Source organism: Vombatus ursinus, unplaced genomic scaffold, assembly GCF_900497805.2.
Source record: "Vombatus ursinus unplaced genomic scaffold, bare-nosed wombat genome assembly UNPS02010219.1, whole genome shotgun sequence".
NCBI classification, from domain to species: Eukaryota; Metazoa; Chordata; class Mammalia; order Diprotodontia; family Vombatidae; genus Vombatus; species Vombatus ursinus.
Genome location: NW_020949997.1, coordinates 7,591,385 through 7,603,683, shown reverse-complemented (window position 1 = coordinate 7,603,683; position 12,299 = coordinate 7,591,385). Strand labels below are relative to the sequence as shown.

At 41.4% G+C, this 12,299-nt stretch overlaps 1 long non-coding RNA gene across 5 annotated transcripts in view; it reads left to right on the top strand.

Moving 5' to 3' along the window:
• LOC114037096 overlaps positions 1-12,299 on the top strand; it is an 813,500-nt gene that overhangs the window by 666,688 nt on the left and 134,513 nt on the right. For 4 of the 5 annotated variants that reach the window (XR_003568412.1, XR_003568414.1, XR_003568416.1 and 1 more), the window contains one exon: positions 10,523-10,717. The exons of the other annotated variant lie outside the window; for it this stretch is intronic. This is a non-coding gene — a long non-coding RNA (uncharacterized LOC114037096). The remainder of the gene's footprint in view (positions 1-10,522; positions 10,718-12,299) is intronic. 5 annotated transcript variants of the gene reach the window in all.

The following is a 12,299-nucleotide window of genomic DNA, read 5'->3' as shown; positions in this document are numbered from 1 at the left end:
ATTGAAGGCAAGAACACCTGGGTTCTGATCCTAATTCTGACATTTACTAGCTATGAGACCCTTGGCAAGTCACCTTTCTGAGACTCGGGCAGCTCCTTAAGACTTATCTGCTAAGTTACAGATGGTTGAGATCAGTAATCATCAAAATCACAGAACCTTAAAGTCTGTCAACCCTGCCTATGTGAAGGATGAAAATGAGAGTAGGAAGACGAACTCTAGTGGCTCAGAGAGAATTAAAACAGGACTCGGTGGTCTTGACCCTGAAGATGGTTGTAGCTACTCTGCTTGCCCCACTTGTCTGTCACCTTTCCCTCTACAATCCTGGAAGCTTACTTTGGTCACCACAGAAGGGTGTGAGGAACACAGGCTCCGTGCATTGGCTTAACAAGGTTTCTGAGCCAGGTGGATCTCCCAAGTACATTTCTTGCTTTTGGGTGGAGTTGTTTTTGGAAGAGTGCCTCTTGGAGAAAAAAACTACACACACACACACACACACACACAGCACACCCAAGTGTGGCTCTGTGGTCACTCCCTTAACAGTAAAGGACCCTACAGAAACAAAGCTGTATGTGCATGGAACACAGAGGGAAAAGCATTTTTTAATTAAGGAAACACATGTTCAGCTCTAGACTCTCTGGAGATTTGTATAAACAATGAGGGCAAAAAAAGTGATGAAAAGCACCTAGTAAGTATCCTGAGTGTGCTGATAAGCAGAACATAACACTCTATCACCATCAAAAAATGGAGTACCTAGTATGTGCGGGACATTCTAACAGGTCCTGGGGACACAGAGCAGTCTCCAAGGATAACACTTGCCCCGTATGTTTTACGGTGGGGATTCCTTTCACGTATAGGTTGGATAGATGGTTGCCAAGATCCCTTTTAACTCTCCACTTCTGTGGCTCTGTGAAGTAAAATATCCACCATCTAATCTCAGTGGGTTTACAGTCTAATTAAGGAGAAAGAGTATATAAAAGTCAAAATTATTAGATTTTCATTAATATATGTAGTTGAAAAGGTCTCTAGATAGCATTGCCAGTTCTGCAGAAGGTGAGAAGAAAAAAATTAGCATGAAGGCCTTGGATCACTGAGGAAGGCCTTGTAGAAGACAAGGGACTAGACCTTAGAGGAAATATAGGATCACTATAGCTAACCATGAGATAGAGAGGATGGGGCTGTATGAGGGCAATGGCAATGGACATGGCAAAGAGGGGAAAGAAAAGGAGAGATTTTACAGTTTATGAAACAGTTATGACCCTTTACCACAGAGTATTCCTACAGGCTTTACACAGATTTTCCAAAAGCAACATTCACTCATGTCTCATTTTTCTCTGGCATCTCAGAGGAGCCGTGCCAAGCCTTCCAGCATGTCCCTTCCCAGAGTGCTTCATGGCTGAATAGAAGTTTAGAGAGAGAACTAGTTGGATGGCAGGCTTTGGAAGGAGAAAGATAAAGACCTCCATAACCTGTGGATGACATGTCCCATGGCTTCCTTTAAACAAATATACATTTCTGGCTCCCCAAGTCAGGTGAGGTTCATCTCTGGCAAACAGCTCATGACTGTTGAACTCCCCAGCAGTTTGAAAACATGAACCTCCTCCATGTTTTAAGTGTTTGTCTTCATGTCGATCCAAAGTGGGTTTCACTCTAGAGAGATTTCGGTCATACCATCATACTTGATATACTATTCCTAGCTTTGTGCCCTGTGTTTTTTATGAATCTGAATATGAAATTGCTTTGTACTTAAAAAAAAACAGCTCCACACGGTCAACAAGCATTTATTAAGTGTTTGCTATGTGCCAGGTACTGTGCTAAGTGATACAGAAACAAAGATTTGAAAAGCACTTCATAAATGTTATCTGATTTTATTCTCATAACAGTCCTGAGAAGTAGCTTGCTACTCTTATCCCCATTTTACAGATGGGGATGGTAAACAGTGACAATTCTGGGAGGTAGGTGCCATTTTTATCCCCATTTGCAGATGAGGAAACTGAAGGCTAGTGAGATTAAGGTCAAAAGCACCCAGATAGTCACTGAACTGAAATTCAAACCTAGGTTCTCTCTGACTTCAAATTCAATGCTCTTTCCACTGTACCTCATTAGAAGGTCTCAGGAGTACAATCATGTGAGTCTTCAATGTGGTTAGGCCAGAACAGCCATCATTACTAAACACAGGCTAATGCTATGGGAGTGAGGATACACTAACCCCTTTGGGCCTGCCCTGGAAGTGGTAGATTCGACCTTCACTAGGTAAAGAGGAAGGAGAGGAGGCCTGGATGAGTTGCCTCACTGAGAATGGGACGGCTAGGGAAACTGCTGTGTTCTAGGAAGTGGGAATGGAGACATAGAGTCTTGTCCTCAAGTGGTCAGTCCCAGACTTTGAGCTGTCTAAAGTTTTGTGATTCTCATGCAGAGGGCTTTCATTCAAAGGTCATGTTTATTTTCTAACATGGAGTATTTCTTGTGAGATGACTGCCTGCTGACAAAGTCAGACAGTAGAAAGAGGCTGTTGTCCATAGGCACAACTGGAAATTAATTTTAAAATATGCAGAGTTTGAATCTGGAAATGTTGAGTTATCCTTCAGCTCACTGCCTTCTCCTAATAATTCAAATAAACCAAATAAATGAATAGCTGAATAAATGGATTTATTCATTCAAAATAAATGCTGGACTTGGAATCCAACAGACCTGGGTTTGAATCCTGTCTCAGGCATTTGCTCTTTTGCATGACCCTGGACAGGTCATTTAGCCTTCTGTAGACTCCATCTCATCTATAAAATGAGAGAGTTGGGCTGGACCTCTCTTCTAGCTGGGAATTTATGGTCTTCTCTTCTTTAAAATGGGAACCTCAATAGCATAGCACTGTTGGGAGGATCAAATGAAATTATGCATGAAAGTATTTTGAAAGTCTCTAAATGGCTACCTAAAATATCAGTTGTTGTTGTCTCATTCTAAACTTGGTGGATGTTTTTCTTTCATTTCGAAGAGGACCATTGTTGACTTGACGAGTGAACTGGATTTAAGTGAGACAAAGTTGGACCAAGTTGTCAGCCTCCCTCTTTCTGCCAGAGCTATTGAAGTCCAGTGGCAAGATAGAAGTTAGGACAACTGGCCATGGCCTGGGATTCAGTGGGTGACCTTGGCATAAACTTGGGGGATAGGATTCTGATGGAAGCAGTTCTAAAACAAGGCTTATCCTGCTCTTCTTTTTTCATATTTGACATCTAATCTGTTAATATTTTATATTCAAACACATGTTTAGTGCTTTTTGAACTATAAGACAGGTGGATAAAATAACCACATTTTGTAGTTAATATTAGGCTATAAGCTCATTTCCTACAGGTGCACTGACAGCACCCCCAGTACAACTCTAGGGGCAGATGAGGATGATTTGTATACCTACCTCAGACGGTTATCACGTAATTTTTTTAATTTCTTCTAACAGGTCTCTATTTTTCAGGTTTCATCCCACGAAGCTTGTAAATTATGAATATTTGGGATGGCAATGCCTATTAAAAACACTGTTGTTCTTAAATATTTGTGGGTCAACGTCATGCCCAAGTGAGCTATTGGGAGGCCGCAGTTTGGTCTGTGATAATGCTCCAATTCCAGTATAGTTTGTTGGTTGAGCTCTCCAGTATATTTTGAGGTCCATGTTTGTAGGAGAGAGATTTTTCCTCTGTCAGTCCAGGAAAAACAGTGAATTCAGGTCTTGTCTTGCTAAATATTCAGTAGATACTCAATGATGTATTACAGCTTCTGCTGTTACCTAGTGTAGGAATTTTAGGAAGACTATATAGAAAGACAGACAATATAAACAGATTCTCTCCCTCTCAATTTCAGCTATCATGGTAACCTCTGTCAACCATGCCAGCAGGGCTATCAGCCCATTTAATCAGTCGTGACCGTGGCTACAACTCAGTTGACCAGTGGAGCTGCCTTATCTCTTATAACTGCTAGGAGATCTATTATATTCTCCAGGTTGTATACCCAGAGGTAGTCTGAGTGAAAGTAACTACTCTAATTAGGATCATGGAAGCCTCCATCCAGATCAAGCCAATGTCGTTAGAAAGTTCCTCCATAAGTGCCTGGTTTTTACAGGGCTTTTCCTCTGTTTTTGTTTCAAGTAGGGTCAGCCTGTATTCTATGCCATCTCACTTATTTCTTTGGCTCTTAAGAGCTATTTAGCAGAGGTGCTAACCCAATCAGTGGCATCTAAAGGTCCCAATTTGCCAGCAATTCTAGGTTCCTGCCAGGTCTTCATAGCTACCATAATAGTCTAAGAACACATGAAGTCCCCAGTGTACAATACCCTGGCTGTCACTCTTAAGACTCCCACTTGGCATAGATGATGAGTTATATTTTAAGAGGGCTGTTGTTTTTATCAACATCATCACCATCATTATTTCTTAGTGCTGTTGTACATGCATTCTCCCATTTGATACTGTTCTTCAGAGGCATAACTAGCTTCAACCCTATCTGGGGCATATTCATTCCAGGGAGGAGGAGCAAGGCAGGAGAGTCCAATTTTAGGGAGGAGTACTTTGTCCCACAGAGGGTCTGACCTTCATCCCTTGTTATGGGGAAGGGGAACAGACCCTAGAAGAGGGGTGGTATGGCAAGAAACCTTCAAGGAGGGTGAAGTGGGAGTGTCCCACCGGAAGGCCATGAGATAAGGTACAGGGATAGCAATCACTAAGAACAAGGAAGCAGCCTCCTCCAGCCTCTATGGTGGCACTCAAGAGCAGGATTTAGAACCTTTTTTTATGTGATGGATGCTGTTGGAAGTCTGGTAAAGCCTCTGGACTCCTTCTTGGAATATTTTTAAATGCATAAAATTTAAAAATAGGATTACAGAGGAATCCAGTTATACTGAAATACAATTATCAAATTGTTTTTAAAATCAAAATCACATGTCCCAGGTTCAGAACCTCTGCTTTGAAAGCTGAGAGCTGGGCCCCATTTACAACTCTGCTACTTTTTATTCCCACCTTGCTTAATAGGACTAAAGAAGCTCCTCTGATTTCTAAAGTTTACAGAATTCCTTTTGCACAGGGCTGAACTCAGCACTTTCCAGGCAAGCATAATTAGGCTTTACAGCAATAATGAAGGACAATGACTAACACAGCCCAATCACTATTACAAATGTTCTCTCTGATTCACAGCAGAGGGAAAATATTACAGAATATATGTAAGATAAACAAAGCTTGAATCAAGGCAAGAAATGGCCATTTTTTTATCCTGGGAACCATGAAAATCATTTGTAAATTATGAGGTGATTTGCACATTGATGGGATCAAGTAGTACAGAAACTGCTGGCCTCCATGTTTCTGCCTAATGCTAACAACCTGGACTGTATTTTCCCACTGACTCAGAACTTGAGGGGAGGAATTGAAATCCATCTGTTATTGAATCAGGGACCTTTAAGAAGCATGAGATAACTTTGAGGGTAAACAACCATGTGAATTCTATTCTAAGAGACTGAAGTCATAGTCATAGAATAAAAGAGTTGAAAGGTTACATCTAATGTAACCACGTTATACAATCCAGGAAACTGAGACTTGAGATGAAGTGATTTGCCAGAGATCATGTCAAGATATGTGACTTCCTCAGAATAGGAATACCCTCCACTAATAAAGATCACCACCCATATCTAATTTAATAGGAGACTTTTTAGGAATTACATGGGGTCCAGAGAAAAAGAGAGAGACATGGTTTTTCCCTTTTGTTCTGATCCTTCTTTCACAACACGACTAACGTGGAAATAAGTTTAATGTAATTGTGAAATATGTTTAATATAATTGCACGTGTACAGCCTATATCAGATTGCTTGCCATCTTGGGGAAGGGAGGAGAGAAGGAAGGGAGAAAAAAATTTGGAACTCAAAATCTTGTAAAAGTGAATGTTGAAAACTATCTTTACATGTAATTGGAAAAAAAAATACTGTTACATGAGAGAAATGTTTTAAAAATTAAATTAAAAAGAGAGTGACACAGAGAGAGAGAGAAAATTGCCCATGGTCACACACCTATTAAGAGTCAGAAGTAGAATTTAACATGGGTTTTCCTAACTCCAATTCCTGTATTTTATCTGCCTCACCTCCTAACATCAGACTCAACATTTTGAGTAGTATAAGTGATATGGGTCTGGGGTTGGGAGAATGGGGATCCTTTCCCCTGATATTTCCATGTAACTTGGCAAGAGCCCTACTATTAACTTGGTCCTAACAAGACTTAGTTAAGAAAATAAAAAAGGGTCTTATCTTGCTTCCATCTTGCTACAATATCCCCCCTAATATCACTGTTTAGCAGGGCAGCACTTTCTGCTGTTATGAAACTATCCAAGTTAAAAGTTCATAGGATCAGAACTGGAAAGAGCCCTGGAGATCACATGATCTAACTCTCTCATTGTACCGAGAAGGAAACTGAGGAAGCTCATAGTGGCAACATAATTTGCCAGAAGTTCCACAGTAAAATAAGTGGCAGAGCTGGAACCTGAAATCAGAATTTTCTGCTTCCCAAATCCAGGTCTGTTTTTACTGCAAACTTCCCAAAGGGGCCCCTGTTAGTTCAGTGGGTCAGTTTGCTGTCCCCACCATCCTCATTTCATACCTGTCATCACCTCCTATTTCTCAAAATACTACAACAAAAGCTCACTGCTTGGGTTAAAAAAACAAAAAGCCCAAGCTAAAAAAGGGAAGTTGAGCTAAGGGAATGTATCACCCTTCCACCTGCCTACCTAGTCAAGTTCAGGTCAGGCTGACCTGGCAGCCTTGGGTTCAGAGATTCCCTAGGTTCAGAGAGCCAACTGTTTCACAGCATTTGATCACTGAAATGGGCAATCTCTTCTAAATCAGCTACTCTTACAGTTCTATTTTCAGGTCTTTTAAATATCCTCGTTCCTAAGTGAAAACTACTCCTATGCAACTCTTACTAAAACAGTGAGAAGGAATGAGACTGTTGGAGGCCAGGGATACAGATTGAGGCTGGGGGAGAGGAGAGGATGCAATGTTAGGACGGGACAGAGGCCGGCTGGCTAACTGACAAGCCCTTTTCAATAATATATTGTTTTTTTCCAAGTACATCCTGTGAAAACTTGGAGCTCTTTGGCGGCTGCCCATGGCTAAGTTCCTATCCACACACATTGAGTTACAGTGTATTGTAAGCTGGGCTGGGGGGGAAGGGATTCCTTTCATCTGTCTTTCCCAGCCTCCTCCCCTCAAATAATAATAATCAAATGCCAGTAAGGAGTTGTGGGTGGCAGTGACCTGACGGTGCCCTTCAATTGCTAGGCCTTGGCCATTCCTATAACTCATTCAAAAAAAGTCAGATCTTTTCGGTCCGGGCAGTGCAACTGCCCTTAGCCCCAGAAGGTGAGACAGGAGGGGAAAGGTAAACAAAAGTGATCTTTTTGCAGTCAAAAGGGCATGAAACCAAACCTAATTTTGGAGCAGTTCCTCTAAGTTGGGCAGTTTCCCTGAAGTATAGGGAAGGAAAATAAGAACAGCCGGGGGAGGCATGGAGGTTCAGGGTACCGACTAGGAGGAGCACCATGATATTTGCAGGAGACAGAGCTTCAAGGAGGCTGCCTCAGTAGGGGAGATAGGAAGTAAGAGTGAGGAAAGAGAGAGACAATATAAGCATGCATATACGGAGGAGGAGGCAGAGTTTTGTTTTGCAGAAACCTGGTTAAATTTGTCAGAGAGAAAAAAATGTGTCAATAGGGGAGGAGCAAGGAGGAGGGCCACAGGACACGGGGGCAGTCAGCGTGGGTTCCCAACCCTCTAAGTTTCACTCTGACTTTCAGGTGCAAATGACCTCCAGAAAAGTCAGAATGAAACTCAGCCCATATAACTGAGCTTTTCTTATGTTGGGGGTCACTGCCATGAGAAACTGGGGCACCTTTGGGAGTGTGAGACCAGAGGGGGACGAGGAGCTTCAATCTTGTTGGGAGGGGAGCAGTGAAGCATCCTGGGAAAGGGAGAAGTGGTCCGGTTGCCTCCAGTTCAATGGTTGTCCTGTAAACTAAGGAAGAATAGAATTTAGATATTTCAAGCTGGCTATAAGAACTGACCTATTTCAAATACCCTTCATTTTATAGATGAGGAAATTTGTCCAGGGTCACACAACTAATTAGTGGCTGAGCTAAGTAAGACCCAAGCCTCCAAAGCTCTTTCCCTTATACTTCTCTGAATATTATCAGCTAGATTGCTCTCTTACAGTAGAATATAAGCTCTTTGAGATCACGGGGCATGTTAATTTTTTATCTTCCTCCTTCCCCAGTGCAGTGCCTTGACCATAACAAATACTTGATAAAGGCTGTTAGATTGGAATGAATTTACTGATAAGTAAACCTGCTCACCATAACTGTCCTCAATCTATTTGTGGAGCTGATTTCACCAACTAGAATACATCCAGATGGGTCTTGCCTTTCAAAATAGTCACCTGGAGTGGTTGTGGACTTATTTCAGTGATGCTGTCATTAACCGAAAAGGGTCAGGCAGAGGCTGGGTTTTGGGGTTTGTTTGATTTGTTTTGGAATTGCCTTCAGATGCAGGTTATTAACCATACCACAGAAATGAATCTCATGACTTTGGCCATGCCTCATTTAAATTTGACTGAAATTGACCACACCCCTTGTTTACCTGCTGTTCTGGTCTCTGAAGGATTTTAAATTGTTTCCAAGAAAATTTAATCCCTACTCAAACTGTGAAGATTTGCGATGAAGAAATGAAAGAGGATGCCATAGGTTCTAAAAGCATTTCCAAAAACAGCCAGGAAAATGGCTATATCAAGTGCAGTGTGTGGCCTTCCTAATGAACTACCTTTAAGGGAAGGTATTTCTTAATTTGGATGTAGAAATGCCATCATCAGTTCATGCACGCAGGTTCTCACTGATTTGGGAACTCTCTCCCCTGATGTAAATGATAACCCCTCCTCATGATGTTATTCATGCCTATGTCTTTCCATAAACAGCACCCAACACTCTGGAGGCTACTTCTGGTTATTTTAAACACATTGGGATTGGTTCTTACATATTAGGGTGTTGGCAAAATAGCAAACCCGCCTTCAGATTTGCCACTGCTAAGAAAATGAAAGGAGAAAAGCCACAGGCTCTGGACAGGAACAGGGATTTGCTGTGGCTGCCTTTGTTTTTGTCTGTCCTTCCTTTTCAAAGACCAGTGACATCACAGGGTGATGTCTTGCAAATGAATTGGATTTAAATGAGGCAGAACTGTGAGTCCAGCCTCAGAAGGGAACCTCAAGGACCATCTAGTTCCACCCTTTCATTTTGCAGACTGAAAAAAACCAGGCCCAGGGAGGTACAATGACTTGCCCAATGCATTTGTATCCACTCAGCCAAAATCATATACAGTTATCCCTTCCACACTACCACTTTCCCCATTGAGGTTTCAATATATCATGGGTTGACATAAAAAATTAAATGGGAATTTTGGAGGAGTTTTGGGGAAGCCGCAGACGACGTGCAGAGGCAGCAGACAACACAGAAAAAAATTTCAAAACTCAGAAATGCATAAAATATATGTGTAGTATTGTATAATGTCAAACCAAATTTTACAATAAGGTGCTGTAAACACCCCATAAAAGAAAAAGAAAAAATTCAGACTTCTTCTCTGGTATGGGGGGCCCCCAAAAATTTTATGCAAATTTTCCAGATTGTGGGGTATAAGAGGGCCATGCCCCTAGCCCCCCCAATCGGAATTAGCTATGTGCATATGTGTATTACATATGTATAATATGTGATATATATATGAATTCATATGTATATACATGCACACTTATGGAAGCAACATGTATGAAAGAAAATGTGTTTATTTGTAGATAAAAGTGCCTAGGTTTGAATCTCAGCTCCGCTGTTTTTTACCTGTGTGGCTTTAGACAAGATGCTAAACTTTTCTTGGCTCATTTCCTCATTCGTAAAATATGGGGGTGAGAGGAGGCCGGGATTCAGAGATCTCTTGCAGCTCTGTGTTCTATAGTATTCATTTAGAAGTATCATTACTTTTTATAGACCCACCAATTATATAGTTCTAGATTTCCTTCCATTTGGTTAAGTAAATTGGAAAGAGTGGAATATTCCATTAGATCGTAAACTCCTTGAAGGTAAGGACTGTCTTTTTGCTCTCTTTATGTCCCTAGCACTTATCACAGTGCCTGGCATGTAATATAGGTGCTTAATGTACGTTTGTTAATTGAGTGAGTGAATGAGTTGGTAGGAAACCAAATGAGAGGTGGTACTCATTGTCTGGAATAAGTGCCCAGCAAACCTCAGAAACTCCTACCAAGAGCATATTGACCTAATCCTAGCTTGACTCTGGCTTGACACCATGCTATGTAAGAAGACTAGAGCGGTGTCCTCTTGCCACCTTGGCCCCTCCACCCAAGCCACTATCCCTCTAATAATCTGTTCAACAATGACATGAACCCAGAAGCAGAGCTGATCGTGGTAAAGATTAGATAGTAAGTACTCAAAATAACGTCATCTTTCTATAACCTTCCAGTCACCAGGACTCCAAGAAGGCCTGCCTTGGCTAGCAGCCAGGAAGAAACAGAGACTCATCATCTACTCTGCTACTTCAAGTACTTGCTGCCTACCCCTCTTACTCAAGGAATGATGTTTGAGTAATATTATCATTGCGATTGTGAAGGGCATGACCATACCCATGATTCTGAGATGAGGAACTGAGGCATACAAGGTAAAGTAACTTGCCCACGGTCACTCAGCTAGTAAATGTCTGAGGCCAGATTTGAACTCACAGACATGAGTCTTCCTAACTCCAGGTCCAATATTCTATCCACTGCACCCCCTAACTATCCTTCATATTAGATCTGTGTGCCTTCCACCTAAGAGATTACTTTGTACATATTAAATATTAAATTTTATATATTATATATTTAATCTAATATGTTATCTTTTGCCTCCTCTCCCTGACTCCCCAATGGAATGTATGTTTCTTGAGGCCAAGGATTGTTTTGTTTTCTTTTTCTTTGCACCCCAGTGCCTATCATGGATCCTGGCCCATTGGAAGTGTTTAATAAAATCTTTTAAAATTGAATTTAGAGCTAGAAGGAAGGGACCTTAGAAACTACCTAGATATTCAGAATCATAGAATTTCAGGGTTAGAAGAGACCTCAGCTAGTCGATCTGGTCCATCCCAAAGCTGAAAAAGAATCTATCTACACACTAGTAAGTGACCATACAGCCTTTCCTAGAAGACCTCCCAGAATCAGAAAAGCACTGTCTTCAGAGGCAGCCCGTTCCACTGTGGGACTGTGTTTTGTTATTTCTACATTTTATAACTAAATTTCTTAAATCTAAAATTGACCTTTCCATAACCTCCAACCCATTGCTGCCAAATCTGCCCTGTGGTGTCAAGCAGGAATAATCTAATCCTCCCTTTCTGCGTGGCAGCCCTTCAGGTACTTAGGAGAAAACTGACAGCTCTCTCCGAAGCTTCTCTAAGCTAAAACCCCCAATTTCTCTAGCCAATCCTCAGTGGATGAAGTATTGGGCCTGAAGTCAGGAAGACTCATCTTCCTGAGCTCAAATCTGGCCTCAGACACTTAGTAGGTGTACAATCCTGAGCAAGTCATTTAACCCTGTTTGCCTCAGTTTCCTCACATCTATAAATGATCTGGAGAAGGAAATGGCAAACTACCCCAATTGTGGTCACAAAGAGTAAGACATGACTGAAAAGAATGAACAACATATGGTACAAACTTAAGACTCTTCAACATCTTGGTCACTTTCCTCTGGACACTCTCCAGCTTATCAGTGGTTTTTTTTCCCTAAAATGCAATGCTAAGAATATTACAACCCCCTTATTTTTCAGAGGGTAGACCCAAAGGCTTAAATGGCTTTGCTGATGAATGTACACAGAAAAGGTCAAGGATATGTCTGGTTGATGACCTTGCCCTCTAGGCTCAGCTTTTGTGCTTGTTTAGATTCATTTGCAAAGCAGATAAAAAGCATGTTGTTGGGCCCCAAACTACCTGCAGCAAGGGAGCAGACCCCCCCCTCCAATCTCTGTGGCAAAGCTCCCTTGACATGAATTTCAGGGCACAGTACCCTCAGTCAGAAATTAAGCATTGGAATGGCTGAACAAGTTGTGGTATATGATTGTAATAGAACATTACTGTGTTATAAGAAATGATGAGCTCAATGATCTTGGAAAAACACGGATAGATTTACATGAAATAACGAAGAGTGAAATGAGCGGAACCAAGAGAACATTGTATACGGTAACAGCAATATTGTTTTAAGAACAGCTTTGAGCA